This window comes from Ambystoma mexicanum, chromosome 13, assembly GCF_040938575.1.
Source record: "Ambystoma mexicanum isolate Mex_15411 chromosome 13, UKY_AmexF1_1, whole genome shotgun sequence".
Lineage (NCBI taxonomy): Eukaryota > Metazoa > Chordata > Amphibia > Caudata > Ambystomatidae > Ambystoma > Ambystoma mexicanum.
This window is the reverse complement of record NC_090938.1, coordinates 712656259-712680959: the sequence shown is the minus strand read 5'-3', so window position 1 is coordinate 712680959 and position 24701 is coordinate 712656259. Positions and strand designations below refer to the sequence as shown.

The 24701-nt window shown below is 46.7% G+C and overlaps 2 protein-coding genes across 5 annotated transcripts in view; one reads left to right on the top strand and one right to left on the bottom strand.

The window, feature by feature from the left end:
* Positions 1-24701, top strand: part of LOC138521770 (butyrophilin-like protein 9) — a 379874-nt gene that overhangs the window by 219555 nt on the left and 135618 nt on the right. The gene's annotated exons all lie outside the window — the stretch shown is intronic.
* LOC138521769 (E3 ubiquitin-protein ligase TRIM39-like) overlaps positions 1-24701 on the bottom strand; it is a 189521-nt gene that overhangs the window by 87728 nt on the left and 77092 nt on the right. The gene's annotated exons all lie outside the window — the stretch shown is intronic.

Sequence of the window (24701 nt, the reverse complement as noted above, 5' to 3'; positions counted from 1 at the left end):
CTTTTCCCTTTGCGCCCAGATAGGTGAACCCACACATGTGAGGTACCGTTTTCATCGGGACACGTGTGGGGCCGCGGGAAGGTAGGCCATGTGGTCTTGGCGGCGTGTTTCGGTGGGTGATCAGAGCGAAATGTCTTGAGAATTGTGTTTATTTCCAGCAAATGTCAGAGACATTTCTCCCCTATGCCCACGCACCGAAACACGTCCCCAACAACAAATGTCATACCTTCCCGCGTTCCCACAGGTGTCCCGACCAAAACGGTACCTCAGATGTGTGGGTGCACCTACCTGGGCGCAAAGGGGAAAGCCTAAAACACGGCTAACCAGAAGTCTTTTCGCACAGCATAATTTCAGGAACTTTGCTCAAGCACACACCATACATATTTGGGTCTAGGGTGTACAAGCCCCCAAGAAAAACTGGGAAACCCATGCATTTCCGAAAAGAGGACACCCATGGGAATCCACAGAGGTCTGACTTGCGTGAAGCCGCCCAGAATGTATTACCCAGAACCCCCAACAAAGTGAAAATGTGTTTTTTCCCAAATATCAAACTTTGTCGGGGATTGTGGGTAATAAATTCTGGGCCGATTTGCGCAATTCAGACCTCTGCGGATTCCAATGGGTGTCCTTTTCGGAAATGCATGGGATTCCCGGTTTTCCTTGGTGGCTTGGACACCCTAGGCCAAATCTGTAGGGTGTGCGCATGAGCAGAATTCCTGAAATTATGCTCTGCCGAAAGACTTGGCGTTACCCGTGTTTTCGGCTTTCCCCTTTGCGCCCAGCTAGGTGCACCCACCCCTGTGAGGTACAATGTTCTCATCGGGACACCTGTGGGAACGTGGGAAGGTATGACATTTGTTGTATTTGCGTGGTTTTCATAACGTTTGGACCCATTTGCTGCTGCCCTTCATCACACAACCCTTTCATTTCCCAAATGTGACCTGCATTTAGTCGCTGCTTTAGGCACTATACACTTTTGTAACCTGCACAAGTCACTTACCCTTGAAAAGTTCTGCCTGTGCTCTTTCCAAAAATGTATGCTTGCCCTTCCTCACCACAGTGGTTTTCCTGATTTACACATGCTAAGTACGTCTGTTCAGGCCGTAAGCATAAAACTCCTGTGTACCATGGCTCCGTTTTTGGCTTGGGGTATTGCTTGTTTTGTGAAACATTACAAAATGTGATTTCCTAACTGCAAGAGATGGGGGAATGTTGCAGAGCATTGTTTCTCAAAATTCATAGAAGCCATTGCCGTACCAGGCCAACCACATACCTTTTTTTCGGTCATTGTCCTGCTTTTTTCCCCCCCAAACTATGGAATTTTTCCCTACATAGTTGTTGCCTGACCTGCGCAAATCATCCCTTCCTAAACTTGGAATGTTTTCTACTTTCCAGAAATGTATGCCTTTCTGTCCTCCCCATTGAGCTTTCCTACCCTTTTCTTCCATTACATCGACGCATGTCCTATTGGAAAAAAAAGGCCTAAATCGCCTACCTCTCACAAAACGGTTGATAACCATATCAAAAAATGTTTTTCTCGTTTCCACTCAACCTGTTCATGAAAGCCAAGAAAATGGGGAATTCAGCACAGAAAACCATTTGTTCCTAGCTCTTACAAGGAAAAACATCACAGGCTTGTTTGTACATCATTTTATTGGCATTTATTGGAATAAAATGCAACATTTTCCCCCTGTTTGGTTATTTTCTCACCACCCTACAGCAAACTAGGATTCCTGGGTGACGTTACAACCGCCTACATGTGGGAGAAAAGGGGGCCAACTTTGGCAGAGATATCTCATGTAACCAAAAAGTTAAAAGCCATTGAATGGAGACATACCGAAATCATCATAAAAGGTGATTGGCACAGGGGTTGGGGGGGTTACCCATGGCAGTTAAGGGGTTAAGTCTGTTGTCTGTGTCATGCTTCATGATGCCTGCACACTAACCAATACCTCAACTGCTACCAAAAAAAATAAACAAAAGACATAAATAAATAGCCTCCACTTCTTGGTCCTTCCTCCTGCTGGTCTCTTGGTCTGCCATCTCCTCCTCTGAGCTCATCTGTACAAACCACAACTTCCTGTTACCTGGGGTCTCTTTTGACCCCCTCCCTAAGCTCTGGTTGGTTATCTGGCTCCATCTTGCTGACCCGGGAGGTGTTCCATACAGAGAATATTTAAAATAGCATTAAACCCTGCCGCCTTTCCCAGTGATTAGCCGCTGTGGAATGGCAGTGATGCAGTGGGCAGGACTGAGCAAACAATGGGTAGTAGGGTCCTGGGTGCTATACCGCAAAGCAACAGCGAAAGTGGTAGTAAACGGTATCACATCAGAGTCCTTTTCTTTGACACAGGGCACTTGACAGGGTCGCCCCCTATCACCTCTATTGTTTGCCCTGGTTTTGCACCACTGGCGCAATCCATCAGAGCAAATGCCCAGATAAAAAGTGACTCTTCAAGTCGGAACGCGAAAACAAGCTAGCATTGTTCTCTGATGATATTTTGGAATATTTCACTCAACCATAAGAATCCATCCAAGCCCTTTTCACCTCCCTAGGAGAGTAGGGGGCATTATTAGGGTTTTGCGCCAACTGGAATAAAACAATAGCACATACCTTGAAACAGTCCTCAAGCCTCCCGAAATACCTGGTGGCGGATTGGGGGTTTCAACTGCGGACAGAGAGATTCAAATACCTAGGTATAGAGATCACTAAAAACCTAGCAAACCTGTTTAGTGCCAACTATGTACCTCTCTGGGAAACAGATAAAACAGATCCTGAGAGGTGGTCTAGGTTAACATGGTCTTGGGCGGACAGGTTCACATCTATTAAAATGAATATTCTCCCAACATTACTGTTCCTCTATTAGTCGCTCCCGGGAGTAATCCCAGAATCATTTAATGCAGAAGTCTAGCGTTTCCTACTCAAGTTTCTGTGGGCAGGAAAAAGCCCCACGGTAATTTATACCACTTTAGTGAGGCCCAGAGATAAGGGGGGTGGCCGCAATGGGTTACCCGGATTTGGATGAATATTAGAGCATCCAAAATTAGAGTCTTTATAGATCACGTGTGGGTCAATATCAAAAAACAATGGGTCTATGTGGAAAATGGGTTGTTTGCCCCAGTAACCCTCAGTGAATGGCTATGGGTCCCCATCAGTCCCATAGCACAGAGAAGCCGTGAACATTCAGTGCTGGCAGTGCTATGGTCACTTTGGCATCCATCGCAAAATATGCAGGAAGCGACAAGATGCCATCCCCACTAAGCTGCATATGGGCACCCCCCATAAGAGACCCATTGACTGACCCAAACCGCTACCAGCCCCAATATGAGAAACGTTTGGTGAGAACAGGGCAGATGTGGAAGGACAGTGTATTTGTGAAAAAACAGGAATTGGAAGCAGTTCAACAGGGCCTTATAATCTCACCATGGTGTTACCTACAACTATGAAGCGTGTTATTAGACCAGAAGTGGGATGCAACCCTCCGAAGGCCCTCACCCTCCTAATAGGTGTTCTAAGGTTCCAAGGACTTGATAGCTAGACTGTACTCTTCTCTGATCAACAGAGACCATTTACCAAAGCCAAGTACACTAAGCGAATGGGAAAGGGAATTGGGCCTGCAAGATAGTGAAGACATATGTACAGTTATATATAAAGCGGTTTGGTCCACCTCAATATCTATGCAATACAAGATGCACAATGGGAGATTGTTAATGAGATGGCATTTAACCGTGCAAAGGTTAGCAAAAATGTACCCGGGGTCATGCCGCACTGTTTGAGGGGGTGTCCAGAGGTGGGCAACTACTGGCACCAGTGGTGGAGTTGTTAGAAAACCCAGATATACTGGAAAGAGGTCCTGTGCTGGATGCACGCAGTAGAGGGGATACACAGAAGCTTAACCCCTTAATATTGTTCGGAGTGGAACCAGATGCCGAAGGGCCACACGGTGCTATCACATATGCCTAGAAACCTCATATTGGTGGCCAGAGTCCGACAATACGATGGAAGCAAACAAAGCTCCCCTCATTGAAAGAAGGGTTAAACAAAGCATACAAAATATATCAGATGGAGAGCATTACAGCTGTATTACTAGAAACACTCCCACATACACGGTTAGGCTTCCCTTTCTTGAATACTACACTGTGCACAAGGGTATGCAAGCACAAACATGCCATACCTGGTGGCCCGAAGCATAAAACACTGTATACGCCATTCTGTTAATCAATCCTTGGTCAAGCGAACACACTAAATAAGTAGAGTGATTTTGTAACCATTATAGATTGGTTGTGATGAAACAAAGGTGTAGTAGGATGAACAGTGATCAGAGGTGAACCTATACTGTTAATCTTATTTATTCTCCTGTGGTCCGATGTCAGTGGAGGGCGGTTGGGACGAAGGAGGGGGAAATTGCAAATTAATCCGTTGGTTATAAGCTATTTTGTTAATATTAATCTGAGAAATAGCATTTTTGATTAGGTTGCTTTTTGATTAAGTTATGCTCTGCTGTACCGATTATTACCTAACGAGACAGATTGTATTCTATTCTTTTTTGCACCAATGTCTGAAGGAAAAAGTAAAATAAAATACTATTGAAAAAAAGAAAAGAAAAAAAAAAAAAGAAAAAGTTACTGCTGCCACCAGTTTGTCCCTTAGGCACACAGAGTAACCAAAAACCATCTCAATGTCAATTTAGGACAAAACTGAAGCTGAAGGCTTCACTCCAGTGCAAAAAGAGCAGGTCAGATTAAAAAATAAAAAAGGTCCCTTGATGATAAAGTTCTTAAAGGGCAGCTATCTTTTTGAGTCTGCTTTTTTCGATCCACCTGCGGATGCAGGTGGTCGCAACCAGTTGGGAAGCAGGGAGAGTAGGAGGCAAGAAATATCTTATTGCTGCATGCAGCCCAGGTTACCGCTTGCGTTCTTGGACATATAGCCATGAATACGTAAAGGTAATCTACACATACAAAAATGGAAATAATCAAATAAGGACTTGATGGGTTCCAGTTGCTGCACAGGAGGCAAAATAAAAAATGTAATACATGCTTCAGTGAACCCCAAGAGATGCACGACCCAAAGTTAAACTATCATGGAACAGGAGATGACAGGGAAGGCACAAGAGGGCAGAGGCAGGTTTAAATGTATATTTGTGTTTAAATCTGTGTGCAGGACAAAAAACTGGGAAAAAAGGCACTTGTGTGGAACTAAGCTTCACACAGATTCCAATGAACCCCTTGGTAAAATGAACAAGTTACTTCTTACCTTGTAACGTTCTTTCGACGGGATGTTCCTCTGACGTATTCCTCATCTTAGATATATCCTTCCAGCTCTGCTGGCCTCGGAAAATTTTTTCTCTAGAGGGCGCTGCGCGTCGACGTCCCTCGAGTCGATGTCCTTCGACAGCTGCCGTATCGACGCTCGACGTCATCCTGCCTATAAAGGCCGCGCGCAGCGTCCGTTGCTCAGTTCCGTTTTGTAGCCCACAGTATTACTGTCTGTACTAGACTAATCACCCTGAAGGAGCGTAAGCTGCAACAACAAGGGAAGTAGAACTGCGGGGATGGATGGGAGGGTCGATGAGGAATACGTCGGAGGAACATCCCGTCGAAAGAACGTTACAAGGTAAGAAGTAACTTGTTCTTCGAAGGGATTGTGTCCTCTGACGTATTCCTCATCTTAGATAGGCTCCCATAGCAGTATTCTGTATTCGGAGGAGGGAGTACTGACTTCACGCTGTCTTCTATTGATGAATAGAATGCAGTACAGCCCTTCCAAACCTAGTCTCTTGACTAGAGGAGGAATCCAGATTGTAAAAACGTGTAAAGGTATGGACAGACGACCATGTAGCGGCCGCACATATGTCTTTAACCGGCACGCCTCTTTTGAGGGCCGATGAAGCTGCAATACCTCTGGTCGAATGAGCCCTAAGGTTTTGAGGGGGCTCTTTCCCTGCCAGTTTATAACATTCCAGAATGGCTAGAATGATCCATCTGGAAATGGTCTGCTTAGTTACTGGTAAACCCAGCTTGTGACCTGCATAACCTACAAACAGCTGGTCTGCCTGTCTTATCCTGGCTAGTCTACTAATGTAAAAACTTAAAACCCTCCTAGGGTCTAGTCTGTGTAACCTCTCTTCCTCTTTCCCCGGGTGAGGAGGAGGATAGAAAGATGGTAGGGTAATCTTCTGAGAGATATGGAATTCAGAAACTACCTTTGGGAGGAAATTAGGCTTCACTTGCAGGACAACTTTGTCTTTGTGAAAGATTGTATGAGGGGGTTTACAAGAAAGAGCTTGTAATTCGCTCACCCTTCTATCAGATGTAAGTGCTATTAATAAAACAGTTTTAAGGGTAAGGAATCTTAACGAACAAGAATGGAGAGGTTCGAAAGGTGTACCCATCAGGAAAGTTAGTACTAAGTTTAAATCCCATAGGGGAACTTGGAATGGTCTTGGGGGATAAACATTGGTTAACCCCTTTAGAAACTGTATTACCAAGGGTAATTTGAAATAGGATGGTTCTTCCGCAGTACGCTTAAAGATAGATAGCGCTGCGAGATAGCCCTTAATGGTGCCAACTTGAAGGCCTGAATTTGCCAAATATAGTAGGAAGGACAAAACCATTGGTGTACCACATGAAAATGGGTCGATATTCTGTTCTCTACACCAGCTGCAAAATCTGTTCCAACGGCAGCGGTATAAAGACTTTGTTGCTGGCCTCCTTGCCGAAAGCAACACATCCATATCATCATCAGGGAGGTCCCAATCCTTGTACCTCAGCCGTTCAGAAGCCAAGCGTGAAGGTTGAGGGTTTTGATGTCTGGATGGAGAACCTGACCTCCCTTCTGTGAGAGTAGGTTCTCTCTGAGAGGAAGTCGAATTGGAGGGCAGATGGACAAGTCTAGAAGGTCCGGGTACCACGTTCTCCTGGCCCAATCCGGGGCAATTAGGATCATGGTTCGCCGGAATCTTCTCAACCTCCTGATCATTTGAGGAATGACAGGGACCGGTGGGAACGCGTACAGAAGCGGAAACTCCCAGTCCACTATGAACGCGTCTCCCAGAGCTCCTCTCGGAGGAAATTCCCTTGAGCAGAACAGGTCGCATTTCCTGTTTAGGCTGGTGGCGAACAGATCTACCTGAGGGGTTCCCCAAAGGGCGAAGATCTCTTGAAGGACTTCCTGAGCTAGCTCCCACTCGTGGGAGACTGTGTTCTGCCTGCTCAGAGCGTCCGCTGTCAAGTTCTTCTCTCTGGCTAGGTGAACTGCCGAAAGAGAGATTCCTTCTTGGATTGCCCAAAACCAGAGCTGCATCGCCTCTCTGCACAGGGGTAGTGATACTACGCCTCCTCTTCTGTTGAGGTAATGCATGGCCACCGTGTTGTCCGTCATTATCAGGACGTTCTTCCCTTGTACAGCTGGCAGGAAAGCCTTCAACGCAAGTCTGATGGCTCTCAGCTCTAACAGGTTGATGTGTAGTCTAGACTCCGATGGAGACGAACGACCGCTGATGGTCAAGTCGTTGGCGTGGGCTCCCCACCCCGTGAGTGAGGCATCCGTGACTACTGTTATCTCCGGGCAGGGTTGCCAAAACTGTTCTCCTTTCAGAATGTTCTCCTGACAGGCCCACCACTGAAGGTCTCGAGCCACCCTGCCGGGAACCTGAAGAAGATCTGTCATTCTCCCTGAGAATTGTGACCACTGAGTCCTCAGTGCCCACTGGAGGGATCTCATTCTCAGGCGAGCCTCTGGCACAAGGAAAATGCAGGATGCCATGAGGCCTAGCAACCTCAAAAAGTCGAAGGCTGGGAGACGTTGGGCATGTTGGAACTTGGTAACCATCTGTAGAATATCTTGAGCCCTCACCTCTGGTGGCAAGGCTTTTCCCAGGGAAGTATCCAGGATCGCTCCTATGAACTGGAGTCTCTGCGATGGTATCATTTGTGACTTCTTTAAATTGAGGGAGAAGCCCAGTTTGTGAAGGGAGTAGCACACGTGATTTAGCTGGATCTGAGCTTGCTCCGGAGAAACAGCCCTGATCAGCCAATCGTCCAGGTAGGGGTAGACGTGAATCCCTTCCCTCCTTAGACTTGCAGCCACTACTGACATTAACTTGGTGAAGACCCTCGGGGCGGAGGTCAGCCCAAATGGCAGTACTCGAAATTGATAGTGAGAGTTGCCAATTGCGAACCTCAGGTATTTCCTGTGTTTGAGATGGATAGGCACATGGAAATAAGCGTCCTGAAGGTCCAGAGATACCAACCAGTCCTGAAACTGCAGGGCCTGGAGGATCTGAGAAAGAGTGACCATCTTGAATTTGTCTTTCCTAAGGAATTTGTTCAATTCTCGCAAGTCCAAGATGGGTCTCAGTCCTCCGTCTTTCTTCGGAATGAGAAAGTAAGGGGAGTACCAGCCCTTGTTCCTCTCCGCTACAGGTACCGGTTCTATGGCACCTTTCTCTAGCAGGTCCAAAATTTCCTGCAAGAGGAGCGGATCTGGAGCTTTCTGAGAGCTGATCCCCGGTGGATGACTCTGAGGTATACGTAGGAAAGGCAGGCAGTAACCTTGGGCGACTGTTTCCAATGCCCAAGCATCTGACGCGATAGCCTGCCATACCGTCAGATGTTGAGTCAACCTGCCTCCTACAGGTGTCCTGTGAGGGGAGTCCTCAGAGTGGTTTTGGGGCGGCTGATGCAGATGCCGATGGTAAAGAGGCACCTGCTGTTGCTGCGGCTTTAGAATATCTACCCCGTCCACCTCGGGTAGTTCTTCTTTGACCCCTTTGAGCCGGTCGTCCCCTACCTCTTCCGAATGCGGAGTAGAAGCGAAAGGACTTGCCCCTCGCAGAGGCTCCTGTGGGACGAAAAGGAGTCTGACGGATTGCAGCTCCTAGGGATTTTGCTGCTGCTTTTGAAGTTTGCAGTTTCTCTAAACTGTCATCCGCCTTTTTCCCGAACAAAGAAGAGCCATCAAATGGCATGTTCAAGAGCCTGGCTTGCACATCTGGGGCAAAACCCGACTTTCTCAACCAAGCGAACCTCCTGGTTGATGTACTTGCCGCCATTGCTCTGCTGATACTGTAAGCCGAATCAATGCCCGTCTGGAAGGATTCGCACATAGCGTCTTTACCGTCCTGTATAATATTCAGGAACGCATCCCTCTCTTCTCCCTCCGGGATGCAGTCAGCCGCTGTAGAAGCACACTCCCAAAGTGTATGGCTGAACCTAGCAAGGGTGCACGTAGCATTAACCGACTTTAACGCCATGCTACATGCTGAAAAGACTTTCTTTGCCATAGCATCATATTTTCTATCGTCCCTGTCCTGTGGGACTGTAGGATAAGCCGTCTTGACATCGGTAGAGGATGCTGCTTGTACCACCAGACTTTCTGGGGATGGATGTTTAGACAAAAACTCTGGGTCTGTGGAAGATACCCTGTACTTTGCAGACAGTTTTTTATTTACTGCTGGTATTACCTCTGGGGTTTCCCAGTTTGTCATGATCTTTCTCTGAAGAGCTTTATGAAAGGGCACCACCGGATCCTCTTGTGGGCCTTTGTCAAGAATATCCGTGAGGTCATCTTGTTGGAAAGATTGTGAAGGTGCAGACCACCCCATGAACTCTGTAATCCTAGCCATTAAGGCTCTGTAGGGGGTTTCGTTGAACAAAAAGAGGCTGCCCTGGAGCGGGGAGGACTGGAGGGCTGGAAAGGCTATAACAAGGGGGTTGTCCTACCCTCTATAAATCTAGGAGGTGTACAGGGAAAATTCAGTGTACACTGGTTATTTGGACCCTTACGTCTGGATATGATGTTAGGAATTTTAAAGGAACAGCACAATCAACAAAAGGGCCCAATAGAGTTTTGGGTGGGTGTGCTGCTGACGTTTCGGCAGGATAGATTAATAGCCTTCTTCTTGGGCCAAGAATAGTCAGGAGACTCTGTGTGAGAAAAAAGGGAGAAAGCAAGAAAAAGGTCATGAGTGAAAGAAATCAATGTAAGAATGCAGCAGCAGAGTGTAAAAAAGGGTCGATACATAGTATTAGATACTAGAACACAGGTCCTGGGACACATTCCAAAAGAGGGAGTCCACTCACCACTGGTCGTGCTTCCAGTGAGTGTAGATGGACGCCATGTCGATCCACAAATGGGGCAGGTGAGGATGCAGGTTGGGGCTGCGTGAGTATAAGGGCTGGCCTGGTAGGTGGGAGGCGACCCTTATGCGTGGTTGGTGCGGTATCCCTGATGTAATAGGCAGGGACTGAAGAGGGTCCACAGAGTGTGGCGCCTCATAGAAACTGAGAAAAAATGGAACAAAAGTAAAACAAACCGCAGTTAGTGGCACTGCTGTGCAGTGAGAGATGTGGTACTGTCACAAAAGTGGATAGAGTGGGGGGGCACTCGTACAGGGGAGGAAATTTACCTGTCTCAGGTTGTAAGAGCGCGTGGTTCGTATGCGTGGAGAGCCCGACTGGGGGAAACCAAGAGAAAAATCTTCGAGGCTGGGAAGCTCATGGGTAGAAATCATTTCGTGAGCCCTGTGAGCAAACAATGAAAAGTAGAAATAAATGTAAAGAAAAAGGCAGTATGAGGGAGCAAACAGTCTGAGTTGGGGCACACAGACTGAAGTTGGTACAAAATGACAGGAAACCTATGGGCAAGGTCTGCCTGGCTGGGCGAAGGGAGCAGGGGACTCGTACCTGGAGCAGTTGCTGACAAACAGCAACGAGGTGCAGGCGTCTCGAAATGGTGCCTGTGCTGGCTCTGAAATCGAGAGCTCAGTATATGCGCTGTGAGGCAGAGCGCCACTGCGCATGCGCTGGAGACATGTGTCTCATAGCGTTGGAAACGACAAGGCGGGGAGGCGCGCGCGGATAGGCTGGCTTGTCAGGAGGCTCAGCCCTAATCTAAAGAAGCGATTTGTTGTGGAGCGAGCCTAATCTGCAAAGACCTCCGAAGAGGCGCCCATGGTAGGGCTGGGACCCCCATGAGCCCAATTCTCCGCGGCCGAATGAGGGGCGGAGTCGTGTGAGTGGAACACAGGGATTGTGGTGGTGATAGCAGTGGGGCGGGGGGGTAGGGTGGAGGGGAATCTATCCTGCCGAAACATCAGCAGCACACCCACCCAAAACTCTATTGGGCCCTTTTGTTGATTGTGCTGTTCCTTTAAAATTCCTAACATCATATCCAGACGTAAGGGTCCAAATAACCAGTGTACACTGAATTTTCCCTGTACACCTCCTAGATTTATAGAGGGTAGGACAACCCCCTTGTTATAGCTCTGTAGGGGGTTTCAGCATGCTCCCCCGGTTCTGGCTTAGCAAAATCCACCTCAGGGGAAGTGTCTAACCCACTTGCCTCATGTAAAGAATCATGAAGATCCTTTAATCTACGCTCTTCAGAGGAAAATTCCTCTCTAACTGGGGTTACAGGTCCCTGTAACTCAAATGTGTCTTGTTCAGACAAATCACCCTCTTCTAAAATTGAGGATATAGTTCTCAATTGTTCTGAACTCATAAAGGGAGTAAATCCCATTTCCAAGGCAGAGGGCGCCGAACTTGTCATTATTGGCCTCGAAAACGATGTCGTCGACGTCGAAGGCTTCAAGCGTGGCGTCGAAAACCGAGGTGGAGGCCTCGAGGACCTCGACAGAATTGGAATTCTACTCGACAATATCGACGCCATCGACGTCGAGGGCCTGGGGATCGTCACTGGATGTGTGGTCACCGTGACTTCTCTCGGCGTCGGTGTCGAGGCCGCGTCGAGTCGACAGACCCGTGTGTCGAAGGTCCCTTCGACAACGGCATGGAAGACATCGACCTCGACGTCGACGGAACCTTCGTCGACGGCGTCGACGGAACCTTCGAGGAAGGTTTGGAGGTCATAGTCCTACTCGAGGGTTCGAGACGCGCTCGAGAGGTTACTTTCGCCGGGTATTGCGACTCGCTGCGTTTTTGACCTTCGGGTCTTTCGACCAGAGCATCGCTCTCGGCAGTCTTCGAGGGGGTCGAGGCCGCTTTCTCGAAGACGCTCATCATATTTTTTCTGAATTCCTCCCATTCAGCCCGGGAACTATGTTTCGTGGGGCAAGGTATTCTTTTTGGCGAAACAGAGGAAGACGGAGAAGGGGATCTTCGACGTCTCCTCTTCGAGTGCTTCGATCTCGAGGAGTGATGAGACCCACTCCGAGACCTGGAGCGCGAATGGTGACGAGGACACGAATGTCTCGACTTCGTCGATGAAGAAGAAGCTTTAAAAGTCTTACCTTTCTCCAGCTTCCCCCTACGCTCCTTCAGGGCCTTAGCTGTCATGGACATACAGTCCTCGCACTCCGAACAATGGTGTTCGGCTCCCAAGCACCACAGACAATTTCTGTGAGGATCGGTCAACGACATCTTTTTCCCACAATCTCGACATTTTTTGAAGCCGGATCGAGGAGTTGTCGGTTCCGACGAGGAAGCCATCGAGTACGGATCGAATAACTCGAGGTAAATAGGATTATTCTGACTAAGAACTGAGCAACGGTATTCCGAGGCACCGAGTAGCGCGGTAAAACGGAACTGAGCAACGGACACTGCGCGTGGCCTTTATAGGCAGGATGACGTCGAGCGTCGATACGGCAGCTGTCGAAGGACATCGACTCGAGGGACGTCGACGCGCAGCGCCCTCTAGAGAAAAAAATTTCCGAGGCCAGCAGAGCTGGAAGGATATATCTAAGATGAGGAATACGTCGGAGGACACAATCCCTTCGAAATAAAGTTTGCAAATGTCTCGTGAGAGCCCTTGTCGGCTTTCTTCGGGACCGAAGAGTTTGAAGATCTCACTGCGGCAGCCAAAATTGATACCGATGCAGACACAGTGGAGTCAGCCAGTACAGACTCAACCCTGGATGGTTGAATAGGGTCTGAACCCAATAACAAAAATTGATGTTTTTATGGCAATTAGGGATTTCATATTACAGATGTAATATTGTAATTTAACCAAACTGTACAATCAAATTTTACTCAAAATCTTTTTCATCCATTTCCCAAACAGAACTTCAATGGATTAGTATTTGATAGGGAATCATTGGAATGCAAGACTACATTTAATCAAGAAGTCCATTTGAATCTTCTCTGACAAGTGGCTAAGGCAGGTTTTTAAAACCTGTAGCTTCAGGAATCCAAAAAATATCTTAAAATTGTTACTTTAGGGAATACATGGTCAATACAATAAAGTATTAAGGGAAATACATCATATGGCCCATTTCAGTTTGGATCACCTGGAGGTATGAAAATGGCTGCAAATGTCCACTAGATGTAGCACTATCCTTTGTTTTAATTTTCATTTAATACAGGACTCCACGTGGAGCAAGGTCAACACTGCCATTCAAGACATCTTTGGATAGACCCCTGAAATGGAACTTTATTCCCGGGGAAAGGGCTAAGCGGGCGGAAAACATTTTACTGAAACACAAAGGCTAATTGTAAGTCTGAAAAAAAAAAAATGATCCGGCCAATCACACTCACTGCAGATGTGTGCCACACCTGCAATTGTCAGATTTCTATAGTACGAGTAAGTGGGTCAGTCTGCCTGTTACTGCATTCATTCACACATACCACTTACAATAAGAAAACTGGTGACTGTTTGGTTCCAGGTGGAAATTCTGCCTCATATGGTTATGTTGCAACACACATTTTGTTTATATTCACTATACCACTTAACTGAAGAGCAGGATTTACAACTAAAGCAATCTCCTTGCCACTCACACCTCCAAGCATACATTCCAACTTTATTTCAATCCTACTCATTGGCTCACATTACAGTCATTTTTAGGTTTCCTTCGCCTTTAACCCACTAGGTATTAGACAGGTATCTGATTATAGAACCCAATTTAAATCACCTCCAATCAAAATTCTCCTCTGCCCCAACTCTACCCCAGCGTTCTCCACCCAAATTTCTATTAACGTCCAACTCTTGGTGCTGGCACATATGTTCCGCTGGCTTACAAAATAAGCTTGTGAAAGCCTCCAAACGTAAAGGGCCAGTTTGAGCACATCTCAAGAACCTCATGCAACCACACGCAACCACACACACACACGCAACCACACACACACGCAACCACACACACACACACACACACACACACACACACACCATCTATAGTACAAGGTATCATCTGATCTAGAGATTGCATCCCATTAAAGCTATTTTGTATTTGTATATTTATAAAGCGCCTTACGCCAAAGCGCTGTACATGGAACAACAATACATAAAACATGAACGATATAACAGTGAAGCAATTACAATATGAATCGATCAAGCAATAAAACAGTGTGAAGAGCAATTAACTGAGTGGGATAGGGAGGACGGGGAGAGGGACAGGGTAGAGGGGAGTGGAAGAAGAGGGAAGGAGGAGGATGGGGGAGGGTAGAAGAGGGAAGGTAGGAGAAGGGAGGGGGGAAAGTTGGGGATAAGAGTGGGAAAGGGGGGGAGCTAGAAACGCCTGAAACATTTGTTCATGTTGATCTTTGATTAATCACACTTTTTTTTTTAGAAAAATGCCTTTAAGGAAAGGCAAATCCGGCGGACTGCACTCCTGAAAGCAGCTGGGAGATGTGCATCAAAACTCAGTAGAAAAGAGACATGACAGCATGTCCAGGCAGCACGAAGGTTTATTATTAAAAGTGCATAAGAAAGGGAAAAGCCTGGATGGCAGACGACGCGTTTCGCGGTATTCTAACCGCTTGTTCACGTAGGTAGGGAAAAAAAAAACACAGAAAAGGGACTCTTTAAATACTGTGTGAAACTCTATGGTAAATACATAGAGTGGCCCAAGTCCTATGTCAGCACTAGTTACCAGCGTCTGGCAGCTATATTTAAACATGCTAAATTAACAGTGTATATACATTTATAAAAACCAAATGGCCTCAATAGGCTCAAATATATAATATAATGAGAATCAAAATATTTTTGAATTCTGCACGATTGCTACAATTACACAAACTGAGGAAAAAAGGAGGTGGGGGGATGGTTGCCCACAGTGCTTCTATGCGGCGAAGTGTATAAATAATCTCCTATGTTTTTGGCTAAAACATACTTAGTAGTATGTCAATAGATGTTTTGGCTAGTAATTGCGTTGGCCAGATTGGAACCACAGAAATAATGAAACCTAAATGTGCAAAATAACTGGCTCTGGCATCTAAAGAATAGAAGTAAGATATACAGTTAGAAAAACCTGCCAGGGAGCACCATCCATGTCAATACCCCCATCTGAGAACACTGTCTATATAGCATTACTCACCGTAATAGCATTTCTGACGATTGTATCTATTGTATCTGCTTAGATTCACATGCTGTGCATATGGTCTGACATCCAGTGGTAACCACAGAGTATTGTATCTGGTCTTTCAGAGACCAAAAGGGGACGTCGGCATAGGCATGTCTGTAACACTATCCCTATCGTGACGTGTGTAGTACCCAAAATCCCTCACGTGCCGAGGCCCCTCCGATTGTATTTTTTCGGCCATGAGGGAGCCCAAGGCTATAGTGAGTGAGTACATAAAGAAAGTAAGTAGTAAGAGGTATATGTTCCTTCCACCCCGAGCGGGGCGGTAGGGAGGGCGCATGTGAATCTAAGCAGATACAATCATCAGAAATGCTATTACAGTGAGTAATGCATGTCTTCCGATGCTTGTTAATCTGCTTAGAATCACATGCCGTCCATAGACTAGCGAGCAGTACCCGGAGTTGGAGGTGGGTTGTGAGAAGGAACAGTAGAGAAAAGAGGTCTTAGTACTGCTTGTCCCACCTGAGAATCAGACCGAGAATGAGTGTCTAGGAAATAGTGTTTTGTAAAGGTGTGTAGAGCACTCCAGATTGCCGCTTTGCAAATGGACTCAAGGGGAACATTTGCAATGAATGCTATGGGTGCCCCAGTGCGTCGAGTACAGTGTGCTCTAGGCTTGAAGTGCAGTTCTCTCTTCGCAAGAGAGAAACAGGGTGATGCATTTGACAATCCACCTTGAGATCACCGATTTAGAGATAAGATTCCCCTTCTCTACCAGCTGCCACTGAAACGAAGAATTGTTTAGTCCTCCTTAGTGGTTTAGTTTTTTCCAGGTAAAACACGACTGCCCTGCGCACATCTAGAGTGTGAAGGCTTCTTTCGGCCAGGTGAGTAGGGTTCTGGAAAAAAAGTGATCGACTGGTTCACATGGAACTTCAAAATGAATTTAGGTGCAAACCTAGGGTGTGTGCACAGAACTACCTTATCTTTGTGGACTGTAACAAAGGGGTCTAAAACAGACAGAGCCTGTAGTTCGCTAACTCTTCTGATAAAAGTGATAGCCACTAGGAAGGCGGTCTTATAAGTCAGATCTTTCAGACTTGCTTTGTGCATAGGCTCGAAGGGAGCTCCCATGAGCCTGGTCAAAACTACATTCAGATCCAGTCCAGCGGCTGGGTGAGGGATGGAAGGATAAATCCCCTTAACCCCTTCCATGAAGGCTTGAATTACTGGTATTTTCCACCACAATACTTTTTGTTGTGATGTGGTGTAGGCTGACAGAGCAGCCAGGTGAACCTTTAGGGAATTGAAGACTAACCCAGAGTCCAACAGGTGGGTTAGATACAACACAATGTGTGAGGGCGAGCAATCGATGGGATGGACACCCTTGGAATTGTACCAGATGACAAAAAGGTTTCCATTTGCTGGCATAGCAATAACGTGTAGTAGGCTTTCTCGCTTCCCTGAGTATGTCCATGCATCTCTGAGGGAGTTGCAGGTGTCCAAACTATGATCTCAGGAGCCAAGCTGCCAAGTTCAGAGTTTGTGGTCATGGGTGTAGGGTCTCCCCTTGTCCTGAGACAACATGTTGACGGACAGGGCAGCTTGACTGGTGGGGAGAGGGACATTTCCATCAGGTGAACGAACCAGGGTTGACGGGCCCACATGGAAGCAACCACTATCTTGGTAACTAGTTCCTGGTGCATCTTGAGCGCCATCTTGTTGAGAAGGGGAGTCGGGGGGGGGGGGGGCTAGCATAGACCAATTTCCCCAACAAAGTTATCCAGAGACTGTTCCCCTTGGATCGGTTCTGGGGGTACCTGGAGGCGTAGTCTTGGCATTGGGCGTTCTCCTGAGTAGCGGACAGGTCGATCTCTGGGAAACCCCATTCTGCAAAGACTGACACAATGTCTTCGTGCAGTCGCCATTCGTATTCTTCTGGCAGAGGAAAATCTCTGCCGAGTACGTCTGCTAGAAGATTGAGTTCCCCTGGAACATGTTGGGACAACAAAAATAACTCGTGTTTGAGAGCCCATATCCAAATGTTTTGGGACAGCTTGGATAGCCCTGGAGAGTGAGTGCCCCCATGTTTGTTCAGGTAATACATTGCTGTAGTGCTGTCTGTTAGGATCAGCACTGTTTTCCCTTGCAGTTGCACCTGAAAGGCTTTGAACACTGCTAGTAGCTCCAGTAAGTGAATATGGTTGGACGCTACTTGAGAGGACCACACTCCATGCGCCGTCTGCCGACACAGGTGAGCCCCCCCACCCCGTGAGAGATGTGTCTGTCGTGAGAGTGGCTTCCAAATTAGCGGTCCCAGAAATTATTTTACTTGGCTGGGGACTAAGGTGGATTTCTTTTCTTTGATTGAAAAACCCAGGCTGAAGAGGAGATCTACTGTTTTTTGGGTGTTAGAAAAACAAGCGTCGAACGAGTCGCCCGTAATGAGCCAGTCATCGAGGTAAGGGTAAACTGGGATTGATATTCTGCGCAGGTGTGCTGCTGCCACTGCCAGGACTTTGGTAAACACCCTTGGCGCCGAGGCGATGCCGAAGGGGAGTACCTTGAATTGGTAGCGTTTATCCTGGATCATGAACCTTAGGTATTTTCTGTGCGCTGGCAACATTGAAATATGAAAGTATGCATCTTTCATGTCCAATGTTGCCATGAAGTCCCCCTGTTTCAGCAATGGGATCACCTCCTACAGTGTTACCATGTGAAACTTCTGGGGTTTTATAAACTTGATCGCTGGGCGCAGATCTAGAACAGGACGCATGGTGAGATCCTTTTTGGGTACAAGGAAGTACACTGAATAAATACCCTCGTTTACCTGAAGAATAGGGACGGCTTCTATGGCGTCCTTTCCCAGCAGTGCTTCCACCTCTTGGATTAGGATTTCCAGATGGTCTGGTGAAAGGCGCCGTGAGCACGGCAGTCTGAACTGGGGAGGTCGGGCGAATTCCACGCAATAACCGTGGGCGACCGTCTTTAAGACCCACTGGTCGGAAGTTATCCCCTCCCATGCCTTGAGGAAAGATGTTAATCGCCCCCCTGACCGGGGAGACATGGGAGGGGACCTGTACTTGGTGGTCATTTCTGACTAGAGGCTGAGGCTCCTCTGGGATTGGGGATTCTGCCTCTACCTTTGCTGCGTTTCTGACCCCTTGAGGGGTAGTAAGTAGGGCTTCCGGATGCTTGATTTGTGTTGAAGTTACCCATGCCGTAGTTGTTCTGACCGGCACGGGCTTGTCCTCGAAAGGACCACCAAGAATTATTACCCCTCTGGGAGGAGGATTTCTGTGTAATCTGGTGCAAAGACCTTATAGTCTCGTGCTCCTTCTTGGCCGTCTCCAACGCTTCATCCACTGCTTTCCCGAACAGGTTAGTCTCCTCAATGGGTTTATTAATGAGGGAGACCTGATTCTCAGGTCTGAAGCCCGATGTACGCATCCATGCGTGTCTTTTCAGAAGAGTACCTTGTGCAAGAGACCTGCCTGCTGTTTCTGCAGTGTCCAGGGTGTTCTCCACCACATTCTGGTTAACTGGTTTTCCCTCCAAAACAATAGCGAGAAGCTTTGTTCTGGCGGGTTCAGGAACCTCCTGGAGGCCTTCTTGGAGTAAGTTCCATTGGGCATCAGCATAGCTTGCTAATAGCGTTGTATTATTAGCAACCTGAATGGTCTATGCAGCTGCTGATGTGACGTTTGCCCAGGGCATATAACCTTTTAGACTCCTTGTCCGGTGGTGTTTCTCCCGTGGCAAGGGGTACCTCTGCCCTCTTCCGGGTGGTAGTCACTACCAGTGAGTCTGGGATGGCGTGCCCTTTGATATACAGAGGGTCGGTAGGAGAAGGGCGAAATAATTTTTAGACTCTCGGGTTCACTGCCCGTGTCTGAGCAGGTGTGACCAATGAGGGAGCTACCTATCTCTTAACAGAGTTAATAATATCCTCCACAAACTCCTGCTCCGGTACCGCCTCTTGAGTGGCAATTTTGAAGAATTCTGCCGCTTTTTTCAACATGGAGATGAAAGCCATTTGGTCATCCACAGGGGAGGCCTGGCGAGCCGGTGTGGACGGAGGAGAGTCTAGGCACAAAATATCAAGAGTCCCGATCTTGCTGTGTCCAAGGGTCTTGACTTTCCTGCTGGGTTTCCTCCCAGTTGTCCGTCGTATCCTGTTGATCCTCCTCATAGTTTGAGAAAAGAAGCTGCTTCTTCTCCATTATAGATGTCTCTATAAGTATCCATATGGATAACGTCTTGTTGGAAAACCTGAGACTGATCTACTTGAATTTGGGGGTTAGGGTCTATCCGAGCCCTTTTTTGGGGGCGGATGATCAGAAGAAATGATAATCCGCTCCAGCCGATCCATACAACCCTTGAATTTTTCTGTAGTCCATTTAGAGGACCCAAACGGGCCTGCGCGAGGAGAAATAACGTTCTCTGCACCTTGGCGTCGACAGGAACCTCTAAGAGTGTCGGAGAGAGGCTCTTGACTATCTACCTAAGCCTCATCGGAATCGGGAATCCAATCCACTGAAATCTTTTTCTGCAGATTGACCCATAACCTTTGGCGGAACCGGACTAAGGCCCCCCCCCGCCGCTGCGATTCTTCCGATGCTGCTTTGGATAGTCGCTGAATCGTTGTGAGACAAAGGCTCCGGTCGGGTTTCTGGGTAGAGGCCTAGCCGTAGTTTTCGGGCCTACTGAGGCCTTGGAAATAGTCAAAGCGTCAGGCTCCCGACTTTCGATGCGGGTAGGTTTTGGAGTATCGCCCTTGGTTTGTTTTGATTGCCCAGTCGCAATACGCTGCTGCGAATGCGGGGAAGGCTTTGGATCAGAGCGATCCGAGGGAACCGGCGAAGACTTCGGCGGCCCCTTGGCGCCTTCGCCTTTTTCGATGATGCGCTTGTACGCCCCCGTCGCCAGGTGTGGTCCCTGTAGCAAGACCAGAGTCAAGCCTGGAAGGGTCGGGGACAGGCGTGGCGGATCTAGAAGTGTCCGCCTCAAGGTCTATAACATCGGCGTTGGACGTTTGGTCACCCCCGTCACTTTCGGCTGGTGTGGGTTGGGGGAACCTCCACGCGTGACATACTGTACGCGCCTACTGCTTTACACAGCGCTCCTTAATGGTCTTGGGCCGAAGGTTTTGCACGCTGCTTCTCGTCGTGCTCTAGGGGGGAGACGGGCGTTACACGTCCTGTCTTCATCCTTCCAAGGATATCTGACCCTACACTTAGGGCAGAATCTAAAAGGAGTCCTTTCCATAGCAAAAGGGAAGGATGACCAGACCGAAAGGGGAAAGAGGGGAAAGGAGGAAAGACATACTAAACAATATGGCCACCCCGACCCCACTCTCCCTACTGTATAGGTCGGCAGAGGGCGCGACCACGTGGACAATCCAGCCGCCAGACCTTAGGCGACGAAATCCACAGCCGCTGACTATTCCCCCGTAGTCTTTGTCAAAGATGTAGTTAAAGGCGAAGTGACTTAACGGGGAATAAACCGACAATCGGTAAATATAAACAATGTCTCTGGTAAGGTATAGGGCGACCAGCTATCTGGGTGGAAAAAAACAAAATGAGGGACCTCGGCGTGTGAGGGATTTTGGGTACTACACACGTCACGATAGGGTTAGTGTTAAAGACACGCCTATGCCGACGTCCCCTTTCGGTACCCCAAAAGACAAGATGCAATACTCCACGGTTACCACTGGATGTCGGACCACATGCACAGTATGTGATTCGAAGCAGATTAACAAGCATCAGAATATATATATACCTTTTCTGTCCCTGGCAGCCAACTTATCTAGACCTTTAAAAAGGCAAGGTCTAACCCAACAGTGACGCTGTCAATCACGCCTCCACCATAATTACAATATCCCAAGTGCATCTTGAGCCACTCATACATCCAGACTGTATTTACAATTCCATTATGTTCATATCTACACTCACTCATCCTCAGTTCAAGCTCCCTCTGATTATGCCTAGATGCCTCCCATACCCACTCCATCCAGAATCCTTTATTTTCCTCGGCAGACTAAGATCCGGTATCCCTGAAGGGGGACAGAATACACCCTAAAGTCCAAGAAAAGGATAGGTTCTTTGAGGCCACTACTATGTTGATTCAGCGCAGTACAAAAGCTCACAATTAACTTAATATCATCTGCTTATGTAAACAATTTAATTACTTTGATATCGACTTCAATACCCACGTTATTAGAAATAACTAAATGTTAAACGATCTGTGGCTACACTCAGTGTATCAATATTAAATACTAATGTTATAGAAGAATACAGGGCAAGAAAAACCCGGCATATTTAAGCACTGTCATCTTGTTTGACAATATCATGGATACCAGACACATTAATACAAAACTTATTAACAAGGTCAAATAAATCACATGGTTTCTGAAATTTTCATGGTGCCGGGCCAGAGCTGAAACTATAAAAATGTCCATTGTAAATTATCATATAAACCCAGCAGGCAGGCCCTAAAATTTGCACTCACCACTGGCAAATGTGACCCGACTATTAGCGATTAAGATACGATGTGTTGTGTGGGTCTGGAGAACTGAGCGAGTGAGTGACTTATGCCTGCATTGTAACTTGCAAATTGACAGGTTTACATTTACCGGTAAAGACGCCAAACCCCTTTGAAAATTATTTTGTACTAGTTATTTCCTATGGTCAACCAAAAAACAGAAAAGCCCTATGGAAATTCCACCAACCCAAAGAGTTCAAATGGATTAGCATTGCAAACTTTTCCAAATACCAAAATGCTTTGAATCCCTTGCAATGGCATAGAATGAAAAAGATAAAAACCCATTGGGACTTCTCTCAGCCTCCAGAAAAATCTTTAACACCATTGACCTTTAATACAGGTGAAGTAAACCTTACGACAAACATATGATCATCCCCATTTAAAGGTCTTTTACTTCTGTAAAGTGTCAGGAATTCAATTCCGACACAGTGGATTCATGTTTTTGCCCGTGGATTTATTAAACAAAACTGGCTTGAAAAAAATCACCTCTATCACCGCTCTAAAAGGCATGCTTGCTATCAAAACAAAACTAATGGGTCGATCCTTTGTCAGAAGGCCCAAAACAAGTCCTGTTTTCAAAGCACTATCCGGAGCCTCACATTCTAGAGTGGAAGGGACATGTCTTTGGCCTTGAAGAGTGTATAAATGTTCAAAAGACAGGTTTAAAGTTCAAAATACATAAAGCTCCAGAGGGTAATTCCCTTTCCCTGGATCTCTCTGCACTTATTAGCAGTTCTTCGAGTTCCTTTAATAGAATGAGCATAACAAAATAGAAGGCCTTGTGTTCTCTCCTGCCAGGCTTTCTTACACTCCGGGATGTGCTTTATTCACATTTCTTAGTTAATCGCTAGTTATATTTTTCTCAGGATTCTCTCATATAACATTGTCCAATTTGAACTTGCCTGGAACGTCCTCTTGCCAGGGCTTGCCTTGTACATAAACACCCCTTGCTTGTGAATGCCTGGTGCTTTGTATGCAAACCACTTGCTCTCATATTCTTAAACACTTGTTATTTGTAATGCCTGGTATACTCTCCTACCAGGGCTTCCTTTCAGATGTATATTTCTATAAGTTACGGCTGCCTGGTATACTCTCCTACAATGGGCTTCCTATACTCGGACGATGCACACTTGCAAACTTGACAGACTCTTATTATGACACTTTTCAGTAAGTTATTTGGCACCTTTCGTTCTGTCACATTCAGCACATTTGCTTCGGTTTCCTTTCTGCACCATTGTTTGAATTTGCAACCGTAACAGTGTCTTATTATATGGTTCGGTTTCTTCAAATTATATGGTTTCTTTAAATATGGTATCTTTTGTTCCGTTTCATATGTTACATCTACTTTGGTTTCCTTTTGCCACCATTTTCTGCATGTCCCATTGTCCCCTCTTCACTCGGGCACACTCACTGGGTTACTGCAAGGGGAATAGCTTCTCCCGCAGTGAACCGCCAACGTTCTGCGGACATCCCAGTCTCTTCTCTGGGGCTTGCCGCCTCTGCCATACGGTTCCCGATCTGCTTGCATGTCTCGCTCACCTGCTGCACGCCTTCCTGGACTCCAGTAGTGCAGGGGCAGCTCTCGGTTACAAGTGCGTCTCAGTGCGCTGTCTTCTTCACTCTTGTTTTTCCGCAGTTTGCCAGACTGGGCAGTATCTCTCCCCTAGTTCCTCTTCTGAGCCGGTTGGCTCCACGGATTTCAATTCTGGCTGGTAGTCCGTCAGTTAATACTGAGTGGATAGTCGTCCTCCTTGCAGGCTCTCATACTCCGCTGAGTAAATGGGTCCTCTCCGTTTAAATGTGCCCTCCTGCAGGCATGTGCTCGCAACAACTAGAGCACAGCATGTGCTCCTTTTCCTTTGTGATCTTCATTACACGGCTCATCTTTCTCATGACAATAGTTACAGCATTAGAAAAAGGAAAGTTTGCTTGTCTTATTTTATAGGCAGAGTTTGAGGAGATGCCTTTAGTAAGTCTTAGGTGCAAATGTGTAGGGGTTGAAGTAATATTTCCAGTAATTTTAGAAAGGAAGTTTGGCAGTTAAAATAAAGAGTGAGAAAAGCATTTGCAAAAGGCTTCCGATGGCAGGTTATTTTTTTTTTAGGTGACTAAGATGAACATCGGGTTACCTGGTGAGTAATCCTCATCACGCCCTGCCTCTTCCCAGTGGCACACAGTCTCCCTGCTGGGAATATGATGGCAAGACACTTCAACTTTAGACTGAGATGAGAAATGAGGGTACCATGCCATTAAGACATAGGGGACTGGGGAAGCAACCTTTAAGGGAAAAGGAGGATATGTGATGTCCACCGTTGATGTCATCAGGTTTCCCTGAGAGCTACCTCCCCCACATATAGCCACCCCCAGGGTCAGGATCAGGTAGCAGCTGGTGTCCCCTGGCCACATAGCAGGGGATAGTTTTCCCAGGAAAAAATGAAAGGACGTCCTTGAATTCACCACACTTCATTGTAGGGAGACTACATTAAAATATTTTGCCCAACTTGGACTTGCAAGTGGCTATCCATAATAAATGATCTTTAAGACTAAAGTCCACCTCTCATTCAGTCCAATTATAACTATTCAATTTACAGAATTCCATTCCTTTCTAAAATTAAACAAACTGATATCCAAAAGCTAAAATCTTCCCACCCACCCAAGCAGCAGAGGTAGTCATGTTACATCCAAAATGTATACCTTGCTTCACAAAAATACTGAGGAGAGTCCTGTGCACAAAATGGTAACAGGAATCACCCATAAAACCACAAACTTAATGAGGTACAGTGGCAACAAATATTTTGATCACCCAAGGTAAAAATCTCGGCAAGTAATGCTCAATCCAAATTCTTTATTCTTAACCAAACATCAACAAAGGAAAACGTAGGTATTCTTCACTTCAACCTT